Source organism: Equus asinus, chromosome 8 (assembly GCF_041296235.1).
Source record: "Equus asinus isolate D_3611 breed Donkey chromosome 8, EquAss-T2T_v2, whole genome shotgun sequence".
NCBI lineage: Eukaryota > Metazoa > Chordata > Mammalia > Perissodactyla > Equidae > Equus > Equus asinus.
Genome location: NC_091797.1, coordinates 80,714,569 through 80,728,879, shown reverse-complemented (window position 1 = coordinate 80,728,879; position 14,311 = coordinate 80,714,569). Strand labels below are relative to the sequence as shown.

The window sequence follows — 14,311 nt, the reverse complement described above, 5'->3', positions numbered from 1 at the left end:
CAGTATGTATATATAATTTTTGCTAATAAAAAGTCATTAACAGCATATGCAATATGATGTTATTTTCATTTAAAATGCATATACCATATGCAAAAGATGGGAAAGATAGATGGTAAAATACAAATAATCCCATGTGGTGTGATTACAGGTGATTTTCATTTTCTTCTTTTTCTGTATCTGCTTTTTCTGTTTTTTCCTATAGTAATATATATTACTTGTTTAATTTTCCAAGTCGTGTTTCTGAAGAGCTTCTCCTCTCATTATCCTTGCCAAACCCTCAAAACCTCCACTGGGAAATATTTTAATCCGATCAACATCTTCCTGTCCCGGCAGCACACTCTGGGACTGGCGTACCGCGATTTTAAGTATCTAGGAGGATGTGAAATTAGGAGACAGCTGAGTCCCCAATTTCTGGTCATTGTCAACTTCACGAAGCTAGCAGCCTAAGGAACTCCCTAAACTGCTTAATCCAGCTGGTGGCATTGCCTTTAAACCCCAAAGCAAAAGAGAGGGCGAGAAGATGGAAATCCTACCTTCTGATACCCAGCGATAAGAAATTCTCTTTCGCTTCTCCTTAAAGATAAATCACGCTGACCCACCCTCCATGGAACCCCTCTTGGAAGAAGAGCCATAAAAAAAAAAATGGCAGGCCAAAGCTTTTGCAGAAGGATGACGGAATGACATAATGACAGAAAAATATATGATCAATTTAGCAGAGGTGGCTATCAGTTTGGGGGCCCTCCAGAGTTCAAGCATGCCCATGAAAGAACTCCACAAGCCAATGACTCCCCGGGGAGAAAGAGATCTCCCTGCAAACCCAGCCTGTCACCTAACAGCGGGGAGCAGGCATGCCCTGGGGGAGCAGGAATTAGTTTATCTTCGTCAGAAGGAGCCAAGGATGGAAAGAGGAAGGCCAGAGGAGTAGACAAAGGGGCCTTCGCTAATGATTTAGGGCTCCGGATCTTCCAAAAAAAGTTCCTCTGGTGCCCTAGGGGTCCTGGAAGAGTCAGCCCAGAGAGGGACAGCCATGGAAAACAAAACTCCCTGGGCTTGCGGTGGGAGGGAATGTCAAGGGCCCAGTTGCTGCTGTCTACTAGAGCTAACGTGCGGGCCCCGAACATGCGTGACCTCTCTGGTTCACATCAGCGCTGCTGATCAAAAGGAGGCACCTCCCTCGGCCCTGCCCAGGCTTCCCCATCCGGGGAGGATTCAAAGCTACTGGCTTCGTGGATGGTGTGGCTTCCATTAACCCAGAGGTTGGTGCTGCAGACTTCTCGAAAAGTCGAGCATCAAACGTAATGAATCACCAGAAACCAACAGCTCCGGCCACCCCAGTGACCTTTAAGCAAGATAATATTACTCAAAATGAACATAGTTGTGGAACCATTAAGATAAACAGTATTGGTTTGAATGCCCTTCAATGTTGACTGCAGGCAACTGTCTGTGGAGACTGGAAGATGGGGCTCCCTTCACCCCTTCCCCTGTTTCCTCCAGCCCCTGACTCACTGGGCCAAGCACACTTCTTGCATTCTTTCCTTAAACAACAAGAATGATGCCACACTGGGGGTCGGGGGACTGCAATTACTTAACAGAGCATTTTCCATAACAAGATGCTTGTATGCCCAAGGACTTACTGTGTCAAAACCAATGAAATGTTCATCTTGGTTTCCTGCCCGTTACCAGGGACACAAATAACTATCAATACCCCCTCCTTGGAATTTGCTGGGGTTCTGAAATATAATAGGTAATTGAAAAGATAGTGTGCATGCACACATGTGCACACACGTGCCCTCCCTCTTTCTTATATTCAGCTTCTGCACGGCCCAAAGTTTTGCCCGGAAATAGACACAGGGTATTTTGAGATCTCGACAGAATCCTCACTTCAAGAAATCAGATCAGTTTCAGGCAGTGCCTGGGTTCAGCGAGAGGCCAGTCTACCGAGAAACGTAAACCAGTTCCAGCCAGGGCTAGGTGAACACTCACCAGACAGACGTATTGGCCCCACGTAGGCTCAGCTCAAACGCGCACACTGGAGCATGAACGCACACGCACACACACATATGCATGCACGGATGCACACACTCATTTTGTGCTTAGCTATCATAAAACTTAAGACACTTATATGGGGGTGAAAGGTCAGGAGGGGGAAACATTATTTTCTGTTATTAATTACACCTTATCCATGCTACATGTGCTACGCTCATCTTAGATAAAGTTACAGTTCTATTTTATTAGGAAGCCTCTGGGATCATGTAAAGGGGGATTTCGGATTGAGACAAAGGAAATCGCAGGACGGGGTACAGGGAGGCAGGGGGGCTCAGGCTCATTTGTTCTCCTGCTTAAAAGCCGAGCCAGTCTCCTTCTAGGCCATTCCCCGGACTGAATCTGCACATTCTTGAAATAGCTCCTTCTGCAAATGGTAAATGAACCTGGTCCCCAAATCAACTCGGTCCTGAGCAGGGTGTGGGTTTCCTGAGGGAAAGGAGGAGGTGGTGAAGGGGAGACAGGAGGTGAACATGCCAGCCAGGCTGCTGCTGGGGTCAAAGACAGAGATGAGGCCAGACAAGTCCACATCCAGGTCACCCCTGCCCGCCCCGCAATGGGCAGCTGCTGGGGGGAATTCTTTTCTTGCTCGGAGCTCCCACGGTGGCAGCAGGGGCTGGGGACGGATTGCCGATTGGTTACGCAAATGGAGGGCTTTGGGTCAGACAAGAGGGATCCTTGAGCCCCTTCATCCTTAGGTGACAAGAAGAGGAGACTGGAGTAGACCACTGGGGAGAGAAGGCACCAAGACCCTCCCAGTGCATGGAGGTGACAAAATGGCAGATGGAAAGGAGGTCATCTCCCTCAGAGATGAAACTAGGGAGCAGCCAGAAAAGGCTCAGGATGACAAAAAACCTGGATTTAAATCCTGGCTTCCTTGGCCAAGTCACTTGCTCTCTCTGAGCCTTGGTTTCCCCAATTTAAAAACAAGGAGAAATAACATCCATAATCACATTGATAACACCGTCATCACTAATAGCAGCAATTACATTAAAACTGCTGTAACGATAGTCAGCACGGTACCTCCTTCCTGACACTGTAAGATAATACAATGGGAAGCGCATCGGGAGCCATAAATCACGGTGCAGATATAATTTATGGTTATTAATATGATCTGCCCTGTCCTTCCCCAGCCCCCAGGGCTGCCAGGAGAGTCTGCGCTCTGTCATCATGCACTTGAAGACAGGCTGTTTTGTCCCTTCTCTCTTCTTGTTTCTAATCACAATGTTCTCATTCTCTAGCTGAGGTTGAATTCAATTCTGGGCTGGAGCAAGATGCCATATATTACCCCCTGTCGTGGGCTAGCGATCTGGCTTCTGTCTTATAGGCACTCTCCAGCCGCCATGTGCCCCACGCTTACTATGCACCAGGCCTGGCCCCGTCTCAGCGCTGGTGACCACATTATGCCCAGGGCAATGCAGCCAGAGGTATTTCTATCATCCCCATTTTGAGATGAGTAAATTTCAGGGGGATGCGGCTTGCTTTAATCCTAAATGTGTGTCACTCCAAACCAGCACGTTCTTCTGCCCCCTGAGCATTTCGCACCATTCCACTGGGGTCTTCCATACGCAGCAACTAAGACTCAAGAGCTGGGGGCCCTTAGAGCAGCGTGCCCTGCATTTGCCAACCCTCAGTTCTGATTTCAACAATTCTGATTTCAACGAACACACAAGATGAAGAGGATGAGGAGGAGGGAGGGGAGCCTGTGGTTGGAGCATCTCTATCTGCCCATCAGAATGTTTCCTGGGGGTTTTGCCAGGAATTCAGGCTGTGGGCCCCACTGGGAGTCCCGCCAGTGAATCCAGGGCGCTGGCTCCCTTTGATCCTCCTGCACTTCATCTCTCCCCTGATGTAATCCTGCCTCGAAGCCCTGATGTCTCATTTGTGACATCCCAGCAATGTCCCCAAGGGCGCCAGGCTAGCAGGGGACTTTGAAGGCCTGGTGACGCGGACAGGGAATTCCACGTTCTGGGGGCGAAACGAGCGTCAGTATCCCAGATCCAGCACCTGCGCCCAGGACACTCAGTCTCAAGGTTCCTACCTGCCTGCTCATTTGTTCTCCGTTTCTCCCTCTGTGGTCTTTCCCCTAGTGTGACCGTGTCCTTGTGTTTCTGTTTGTCTTTGCAGGAAATATCTGGTGTTTCCGACCTTCTCCTGGCTCCCTTCCTGCGTATTCGTGTGCATGTGGATAATTCTCTGTCTCTCTCTGCTTTTTTTCTCTCTTCTCCGTCCTATTCTCTCCTGCTTTTCTCTATCTCTGTCTCTCTTTCTCTATTCTGTCTCTCTCAGTCCCTCTTTGGGCTCCTTCCACCTCCTCTCCGCCTCTCTTTGTCCCCATGTCACCTGCCTGTCCCCATCTCTGTTCCCCAGGGCACCAGGAAAGCCCAGTCATTCCACAGAGCAACCGAGCAGAGGCCACAGCAGCCGCCACGGAAATGTGGCTCAGGTTGATGAGATTCACCCCACCCCAGAGCCTACCCAAGCTCACAGGGTTTGGGGGAACCTGTCCAAGGCCCCGCTCACCTTCTCTCCATCACTAAGAACGAGTATGGGCTCACAGAGGACCAAGGTCGTTTCAAATACCTGAAAGTGCTTTTGGGAGAGAGAATTCTGCTGATGGGGATTCCTGGATGTTTGCTACACGGGGTGGAACAGCCTCCACTCTTCCTGACAACCTTCCAGACTTGCTAATCAATTTCCAATTCACTATCTCAACATTGCTAGGAGCTGCCAAGGCCACCCTCACAGACTGGCTCCACCGTGTCACGTTTTCCACCAGTTATCACAGCCCAAAATGTCCCTTTGGCTAAACCTTGGAGCTCATCTACATTTTGAAACTTTATGAACCAAAGGAGTCCACGCGTGGAGGACCAGGGTCTGCCTGCACCCCGCCCCCGACACACACACATCCATTCATCGAGCGTCTACCAACAGCCCCGCATTTGCTGCTCCATTTCCCTCACCTTCTTTCTTTTAGTTTATACTTCTTAATAGGCCAGCAAATCCTATGTATCCTATGACGGTATTATAAACCAGAAAACCGAGATTCAAAGAAACACAGGGACTTGTCCAAGGTCACACGGCCAGTATGATGGGAGGTCTGCTGAGCATCTCCTTTCACATGGAAGACAGAACAGGAAACGAGCCTGAACTTTGTTGTTTTTTCCTGATCCTCCTCTCACCGGTCTGCATCGGAACTGGATTTTGTCTCCACGCCAAGAATATTCAGTCATTTAGCTTCCAGAACCCATACCAACACAGAAACATAATTTCTCTTCTCTAGAAAACTGCTTTCTTTGGCCCTGGATATGCCGTTGTCTCCTCCATCCGGGGCAGGAGGCATTCCGCATATTTGGCTTTTAGAAGGCAAATTTGGCATCCAGGACTGTTTTCTGCCTTATTAAACTTTTTAGAAACTGTATCTCTTTTAAACAGCCTGTGGGGGCTCTCCCCCACCCCGTCCCCCGCTCCAGAGAACCCTCTCCATCAGCCCACACGCTCCTTCTTCCCATCTGTCAGAGGTTGAAGCCAAAACACGTCCCAGGAAAAAGCCGGGGAGGAAGGGGCGAGGCGGGATAGAGCTGTGTAATCATCACAAAAGCTTTGAAAAGTATCTTGAGCAAATCGAGTTTGTCTCAAACGCATCCAGCATTTAACATTTAATCGGAGCTGATCAACTTAATGCGCCACATGCACGGCGTAAACGGATCCTTCCCCTTTAAGGGCCTGTTGACGTTAGGTGAAGGAGAAAAACAGTTGTTATGATTCAGAAACTCAGGATGAACCCAATTAATCAATGCTGAGATGATTTGAATCATGTGGCAAATCCTTGGTCACCTCTCTGATATCCTATCCCCAGCCCTCGGAAGATGCAGACATGATTGATGTCACCTGTGACCACCACGTCTCCAGGCAAGACCCCCCCAAACCCGGCAGACAGAGAAACAAATTAGATCCAAAGACCGGGGATCAGTTTCAGAGGGGACAGGCCCCCGGCCGGGGAGGGGGTGGTCTCCGGGGTGCCTGGCCTGGCCTGTCTGTCACAGGCGGGCAGAAGATAGAGGCCAGACCACATGGGGGCTGGGAGAGACGGAGCACTCCGAGATGGGGTACTGAGGGCCCCGCTTCGTCTCCAAGCCCTTCTTCAGGGGCCCCGAGCACGCCACATCTCTGAGGCCTTTTTCTTCCCTTTTTTTTAGTGTAAAAATAATTGCTCGAGCTTCCCCTGTCTCTTAAGGTTACAATCAGGCGTGTCTGCCCTGGGCCTTGGCTGGGAGGAAATGGGTCTGAGAGGGAGCGGGTGGGAGAGAATGTTAATCAGAGTTATTTTGATTGCTTTGAAAGTCTCTCTTACACACACACACCCCACCGCCTTTTCTCTGTAACTGCCTACACTGATATCAACGTCCTGCCAGGTCGGCTCCCTACTCCCCCCACCACCACCACCACTTTCTTTCTTTTATTTATTTATTTTTTTTTTTTTTTGAGGAAGATTAGCCCTGAACTAACTACTGCCAATCCTCCTCTTCTTTTGCCGAGGAAGACTGGCCCTGAGCTCACATCCATGCCCATCTGCCTCTACTTGATATGTGGGATGCCTGCCACAGCATGGCTTTTGCCAAGCGGTGTCGTGTCCGCACCCGGGATCTGAACCAGCGAACCCTGGGCCGCCGAGAAGTGGAACATGCGCACTTAACCGCTGTACCACCGGGCTGGCCCCACCACCACTCTTTCTGTCAGCCTCCCCTGCCTCCTTCCTCCCCCAGGAGGGAATGGAAGGTAGGGCGGAAGCCACTTCTGCGTGTCTGTGATGCTTTGGTTTCTAACAACAGACCCTAAATATGCTCTAAGGCATCAGCCATAGCTGCACACACACACACACACACACACACACACACACACACACAGTTAGTTTACTCCTACTCCAAACAGCTTCTGGAGCTTATGAACTACACACTGGGCTCATCTGTCTCTCCCTCCTCCTCCTACATCCTCATTCATTCTCTTTGTTCTTTGCTCTCTGTGTATCTTTATCCCCCCGCCTTGCTCTCTTACCACCTTTCTCTCACTCATTCAACAAGCATTTCCAGAGCAACGCAGGCACCTCCAGGAGCTTCCGGGAAAAGGGAGATAAGGTCCCTACACTCTGACTTTCCAGGAAAGATGAGCAGAAAAAGAGAGCAGAATCATGGATTCCCCATTTCCCCATCGTTCTCATCTACTTCCCCCATTTTTTTTTTCTTTTTTGAGGAAGATTAACCCTGAGCTAACATCTGCCACCGATCCTCCCCTTTTTGCTGAGGAAGACTGGCCTTAAGCTAACATCTGTGCCCATCTTCCTCTACTTTTTTCTATGTGGGACACCCACCACAGCATGGCTCGACAAGTGGTACTGAGGTCCACATCTGGAATCCTAACCAGCGAACCCCAGGCCACCGAGGCAGAATGTGTGAACTTAACCGCTGTGCCACTGGGCCGGCCCTCTCACCTACTTCCAAAGTCTGTGATGCTGCTGAACTGCCAGGCCCTTCCACCCTGTTTTGCAGTTCCCTACCTCAGAGCCTTTGCTCACACCAGCCTTCCGCCTGGAGCACCGACCCTGAATCCTTGGGGATAACCTACTGTTCCATCAAGCCTAGCCCCGAGATGCCACCCCATGATGTCTTCCGGAACCATCCAGCCACCATCACGTTCTTTCTCCTCTGAAGTCGCCGGGAATACAACACTGGCAATCTTAATTACCTCGTGCATGCTGTATCCCCAGCACCCAGCCCCTAGCAGGTGCCGAGCACACAGTAGGTGCTCTGAACATCTGTCGAATCACTGGTGAAGAGGCCTGCACAAGCTTTCAGCTTGACATTACCCTGATGACTTTACAATGCGCTCATTTAAAAGATGGTTACCTTGCCTCCTTCCAGAAAGGTTCTCAGATTGTTTACAATGCAGATTCCTAGGCCCCAACGAGATGGATTCAGTAGCTCGGGGGTGTGGTCCAGGAATCTGGAGTTTAACAACCATCCCAGGGGACTCTGATGCAGACACTCCTTAGACCACCCTTTCAGAAGCTCTACTGTGGACAATGGGGAGCCACTGAAGGTGTGGGGGCAAGAGCATGACTTTACCAGAGCGGGGCTTAAGGAAGGTCATGCTGGCTGCGGTCTAGAAGATGAAGTGGTGCAGCAGGGGGGTGGGTGGAAAGATGAGTTAGGAGGCCATGTGAGGATGGAAGTTCCAGAACTCTCTTGTGAGGTTAGAGGCAGAGCCTTATTAGAAGGGAGTTTACGGGATTTAGAGCGTGTTTATTTGGGGGTATTTTAGGAGAACTAATGGGGATTTCAGGAATGCAAAAACCACCACTTCCTGGGCTCCCCCTCTTCACGGAAGGAAGAGCCATTAAAATCGAGAAATCGGCAGGTCGCAAGTTTGGAATGTTCCGAACGCGTGGGGAGAGCAAGGGAAAGAAAAGATAGGTCCCTTTCCTTCCTTTCTATCTTCCCCTCTCCATTTCCAAAAGCCTCTTTGTGGCCCCAAACCTCCAATTCCAGCAGCACCCCCCCACTGCTCCCAACCTGCAGGGTCTGGAGGAACCAGACTCCCGGCGTCCCCCCTCCCAGGGTGCTTGCAAGCGCCTCTGGCCTCGGACCCTGGGCTCTGGCGGCGGCATCTGTTAGCAATGTTCGACTCAGTAGTTTTATTTCTGCTCCGCGGTATAATATAAACTATCCTGTTACACGGCAGGCAGGCTGGGCGCAGAGCCGGCCGCTCTGCAATCCTGCAGCAGGACCAAAGCCGAGCTTAAATGAGCTGGGGGGCTTGGGCAAGGCCCCCTTGCCGTCAGAGGAAATGGCTGCTCTCCTGGAAAGTTCTTCCCGGCCTGGGCCTCTGCTGTTTGAATCCAGGGCGGCTCCTGGCTGACCCCTGGAATCTACACCACCCACGACACCCACGCGTGCACATGCACACCCCCCCCCCCCCACATCTTGTCGATTTCTAGAAGCTGCCAAAATAGATCAGAACTATTGGCCACAAGGAGAGGTGTTAGTTACAAGGTTGCAAGCTTGACTCCTGGAGTTGGCCTGCCTGGGTGTGAACTCTTGCCATAGGATTTTAGGCCAGTGCTTTCCCCGCCCCTGGCCTCAGTTTCTTCATCTGTACAATGGGATTCACAGTCACTCCTCCCGTGTTACGGGGCTGTTTCGAGCCTTCCGTGAGACAGTAGCTGCAAAGTGCTTAGCACAGCGTGTGGTGGGCGCTCCATAAACGTTAGCTGTCATTACAATCATTAGGATGCTTGACATGAAACACCAGCTGGCATTGGGAGCAGCAGTTGGGCATTGTCATTCCCCTCAGCCCAGCTCAAAGGAAACGCACACCCTCCCAGGACGCTGGACAAATACAAAAGGAAGTCCAGTGTCTCTCCCCACTCCTCACAGGATCCCCTTTGGGGTAGAGGCCGGGGTCCCCAACTTGGGCCCAGGAGCCAGGCAGGACTGACTCCCCAAAGAAACAGACACAGAGGGGCAGTTCTGAGACTTGACAGAGGGAGGGGACCCCCAGCCCTCTGATCGCTCATAACAGTGGGGGGCTTGGGGGTGAGGAACAGACAGAATATATACCCTGGGAGGCCCCAAACTCGCCCCAAGCTCACCTATACTAGTTTGGGTGCTCTTGGCCCTGACTGCAGTGGGGGACTGGAGCTCTCTACCCTGCCACACACGCTGACTTTGGACACTCACAAAGACAGAGGGACAGTCCCCATGCCCGCTGCCCCTGCAGCCTCGGTCTGGCTCACCCCGTCTGCAGGGTGCCCTGGCATCCCCACCTCTAGGGGGAGACTGACAGAGTCCCCTTTTTTCTCTATCTGCAACACCCTGTCCAGCGCCCCACATGTGGAAGATGCTCAACAAATGTTGAATGCATGTGTGTTCACACGTGCTGCAGTGAGCGAAGCGTGCGTGCGTGTGGTGGACTTCCGTAACGGTGTGTGCACACACATGTGGTGAGGATGCTAGTAACTTAGGGAGGTTGTATGACCCTGTGCACACACGCAAGGGGGTCCCCGCGGCTGGACATGGATTCTCTGAGTGTCCACTGGAGGCCGTGCCTGGCTGCCGATGGCCTGGGACAGCCCATCCACAGGTGCCCATGCCACAGCTGGCAGGATGAAAATTAAGAACTGAAGATGGGGTGTGCTGGGGTTGGGACGGCATTAAAAGCCACTTATAAAAGCCACTTTATCTGGAAAGGGAACTAACCCTGTTACAAATTGTGGCCGAAGTCCCTTATGCTGGGGCCTGAGGGACAGATGTCCCCAGACCAGGACAGACAAGGACCCACAACACGGATAACCTCAGATCCTTGCCACCAAAGCGAATTTACATCGATTTGGTTTTCTGTCCACATCAGCTACAGATCACATCCATCTCTGCTCCCTTCCTCTCTGGGCCTCTGCCTCTCTCTCTCCTCCTCTCTCTGTCCTTTCTCTCCTCTCTCCGGCTGTTCATCTGTTTCTCCCTGACGCAATGTCTCTCTGACTCTGTCTCTAGGTTCTGGGTGTTTATTTTCGCTCTCTAGATCTGTCTCTCTAGTTTTCTCTGTCTCTCCCTCTCTGAGTCTCTCATCTCTACCTTGTATCTCCTGTGTCTCTCTGTGCTCAGTATCCTTCCGTCTCTGTGTTTCTCCCTCTCTTTTCTGTGTGTGCGCCTCTCTCGATCTCACTCTTTCTCTATCTCTGCCCTCTGTCTGGGTCTCCCTTCTCTGTGAGCCTGTCTCTCCGGAGGGCCCTGCGCCCCGCCCCGCCCCCAGGCCTCCCCCGCAGCCGCTCCACCCCCCGGGCCTGTGGATCGTCACTCAGCGGCCCCGCCGGATCCAGCGCGGGCCCCTTTGTTCGCAGCTCCTTCCCCCACACTCCCCCACGCCGGCATCGCCTTCCAGGCCCTGCTTTCCCTTCCTCCTTCCCAGAACCTGGAAAAATGCGCACCCGCCCGGGAGCGCCTGGGCACTGGGAGGCCAGGAGGAGAGTCAGAGCTGGACCACCCCCACCTGACCCCTGGGGCCTTAAGGAGACACACCCCCCACACCCCCACCCCAGGATCCCTGCCCCTACGGCTCACAGCCCCGCTGGCTAGTCCACAGGGCGGCTTAAGGGCAAGTTTGAGACCTTTGGAGGCCAGACCCCATCCCTGACCCCGGAGTGGCCTTGGCCGAGTCAGTGCCCCTCTCTGGATCTGTAAAGTAAGCCCAAAACCTCGTCGGACTCTAACTGGAGGGACAATGGTTTATCCACCCAGGTCCGCCCCCGCCCCCAGGGTAGTTGAAGCATTAACTGGGGCCCACAGTAGGCTCCTGGCCAGGCTCCTCCCAGCTAGGCCCCCAGGCCGACTCCCTCTGCTGCCCTGCGCTCCAGCTCCCTCCTCGGCATCCTTTATCCCTGTCGTTTCCTGGAGCAGATAAGGAAAGCTGAGATTTCTGTAGTGAAAAGGCCTGCTCCCCCACAGAGTCACCAGAAATGGAAATATCTCCATAAATCAGTCCCAGAGCATTCATGGGCACATTTCTGGAGACACTGACCACGTCACAGACTTACCCATAGTCGCAGGAACAATCCACTTCCAGAGACTCTGGCTTTGGTGTGTGTGATCAGGTCAAGGATGGTCCAGCTCCGGGCCAGATATGGGCAGGGAGATGGGCGGTGCTGCCTGCTCCGCTTCCTCCTGGCTCTATCCTCTGACTGGTCTGATCCATGTTCTCTGTCTGTGGGCCCCTCACTGGCTGAGCACCTTCAGCAGGTGCCTCCACCTCTCTGACTCTCAGATGTTATTACTGAAAATTGCAACGCAGTGGCTTGGAGTAGGGGCTAGAGAAAGCAGAGCCCTTAAATTACAGCAGCAAGAAGGAGATGAAGAAGAACTCGGAGGAGGAGGGGGGTGGGCTGAGCGGGGGTGTGCCGTGCCTATGTGGGCCTAAACGCAGGGCAGGACTCACATAAGCCGCTCCAGTTGAATATTTATGCAAGCATTAGCTTGCAAAGCTTCCGGGTCCTAGTGACTCCCCAGGCCAAGCCTGATCACTCCAGCCAAACCCTTCGCCCTTTAGCCCCCACCTTGGGGGCCTCAGAGGAATCCCAGTGATGGGGTTGTGACCCACTTCTCATGTGGAAGCCCATGTAAGCCATGCCTGGGCTGGGATCCAGAGGCCTTTGGGGTGCCTGCCAAAGAAAGGGCCCTTCCTCAGCGATCCAGTGAGCCTGCCACTGCCGCCCACCCTCCAGAAGTTTGGGAAGCCTGATTGCACAGAACCCCGGGACTGGGGACTGCTTCTGCTTGCCTCTGAATCTGCTTTTTTGGCTGTGGCCTCATGAGCTTCTCAGAACATTATGATCACCAAGTGCCTCAGCAGTTAATTAACCTAGCCCCCTGTACCTCCATGATTTTGCAATCGGGAAAACTGAGGCCCAGAGAGGTTGATCGGCTTGCACAAAGTCGCACAGTAAGTTGAGGACAGAAGAAACACCTGCCGTATGTCTTAGGCCACGCCCTTCCTTCTTCCCTCAGAGCTTCGGGAAGTACCCCGGCCTGCGAGGGAGGCAGTGAGCCCAGACCACTTGAGTTCCCCTTTTGTTTCCCCTCCTGACTTGATGTGGGACTGTAGGTCATGCTCCACTGCTCACCAGGCCTCGGTTTCCCCAAATGGAGGGTGCCGGACCCACTGTCCCGAGACCCTCTAAGTCTGTTTCACAGCTTGTATCAGAGAAAGTCAGAACCCACTTCTACCAGAATGTGCCAGACTTACCCGAAGTGAGCTCCCATTGAGGGCCTCCGCCCTATGGAATTCTGGACCCACTACCCGCTCTGTGACTCTAAACAAATGGCTTAACCTCTCTGTGTGTTTGAAGGGAATGATTGAAAGTCCTACCGATAGGGCTGTTAACATAAGAAAAGAACCATGCACCATGCATCCATATAGTAAGTGCTCAATAAATGCTGGCCGCTGTTGTTAAATTTATTCTTCTTATCCCACCTGATCTCTGTTCCCCCACCTTCAGTTACAGACCTCCCACCCGGTTCTCACCTCAGCCTCCTCCACCGCCCGCTGCGCCCTTGGACTACAAGGAAGTGGAGTCAGAGATGAGGGGTGGACAGCCCTCGGGTGGCAGATTGGTGCCCCTGGCCAGCCACCCAGAGCCAAGGCTGTACACCCCTGTGGTGGCTGCCTTTGAAGTCACGGCCTTATGTAACCCCCACCCCCACCCCCCAATCTTCCTGTTTGTCCCCAGAGTGACCTCAGGGAGGAAAATGCAGCCTGGGGTCCAAAAACCTGGGATTTCTTTCCTGTGACTCAGGAGAGAGCTGGGAAAGGCTCTCCCAGAAGCAGGAACATGGTGGTAGGAATACCTCCGCCCGAGTTCAAATCCTGACTCCAGCTCTTCCTCGCTGTGTGACTTTGGGCAGATCACAACTTCTCTGGGCCACGATTTTCCTGTTTGTCCTGTGGAAAGTACACGATCCCTACAGACATTGTGAGAAATATTTGTAGGAAATAAACGAGGAGATCATAGGTGCTTATTAAAGGGCAGTTGTTACGAGTATTTAATAATGTTATAGTAAGCCATAAGTAATGATAATTATTAATTGGATTGAATCCCAATGGAAAATGGGATTTGAATCCCAACAGGGTGGCTGAGAAACTGATCTCGTGACTCAGCCTCAGTTTCTCTCATCTGTAAATTAGGGCTAACACCGCCTTGCCAGGAAGCTGGCTGAGAAGTGATGGAGGCCCTCGATGGAAAGAACAGTGCTGACACTCAGTAAGTGCTGGAGCGTCTTCAGCGTCTCCACTGTCTTTCTTCCTAAGACTTCGAATATGGGGTAAGGAATGTTTACACACACACACATCACAACGCATCACAATCCTTAAGAAGAGGGACCACAGGGCAGTTATTGGGATGGTTCCCCTCCCCTCCCCCAATTCGTCCTCCCAAACGCTCCGAAGGCGAAGGCGTCTGCCGAAAAAGGCTCCCATCCACCGGAACTCTCGGGGCAACCGCCTCCGCCTCCCCTCGCGGGTGTAGACCGAGATTCTGGCGGACGGGAGGAGAATGTTTGCACAGCCTTCAAACGACTTGGCAGGCAACAAGAGGGAAAAGGCCGCTCTGGGGAGAGTTCAAATTGAAATTACACGGAGCGAAGGACATACAGATCAGCTCTGAAGCTCATAAAAAAAAAAGCGAGGTGACTGAGAAGAACAAACACGCCTCCAGAAGGAAAAT

General features: G+C 52.2%; 1 long non-coding RNA gene across 14 annotated transcripts in view; it reads right to left on the bottom strand.

Annotated features, from left to right (window-relative positions):
• Window positions 1-12,009, bottom strand: part of LOC123287650 (uncharacterized) — a 216,701-nt gene extending 204,692 nt beyond the window's left edge. For 11 of the 14 annotated variants that reach the window (XR_011505356.1, XR_011505358.1, XR_011505360.1 and 8 more), the window contains exon 1: window positions 11,630-12,009. This is a non-coding gene — a long non-coding RNA (uncharacterized lncRNA). The remainder of the gene's footprint in view (window positions 1-11,629) is intronic. The other 3 variants (XR_011505355.1, XR_011505357.1, XR_011505353.1) reach the window with 2 other exon arrangements.
• Window positions 12,010-14,311: the final 2,302 nt, after the last annotated feature.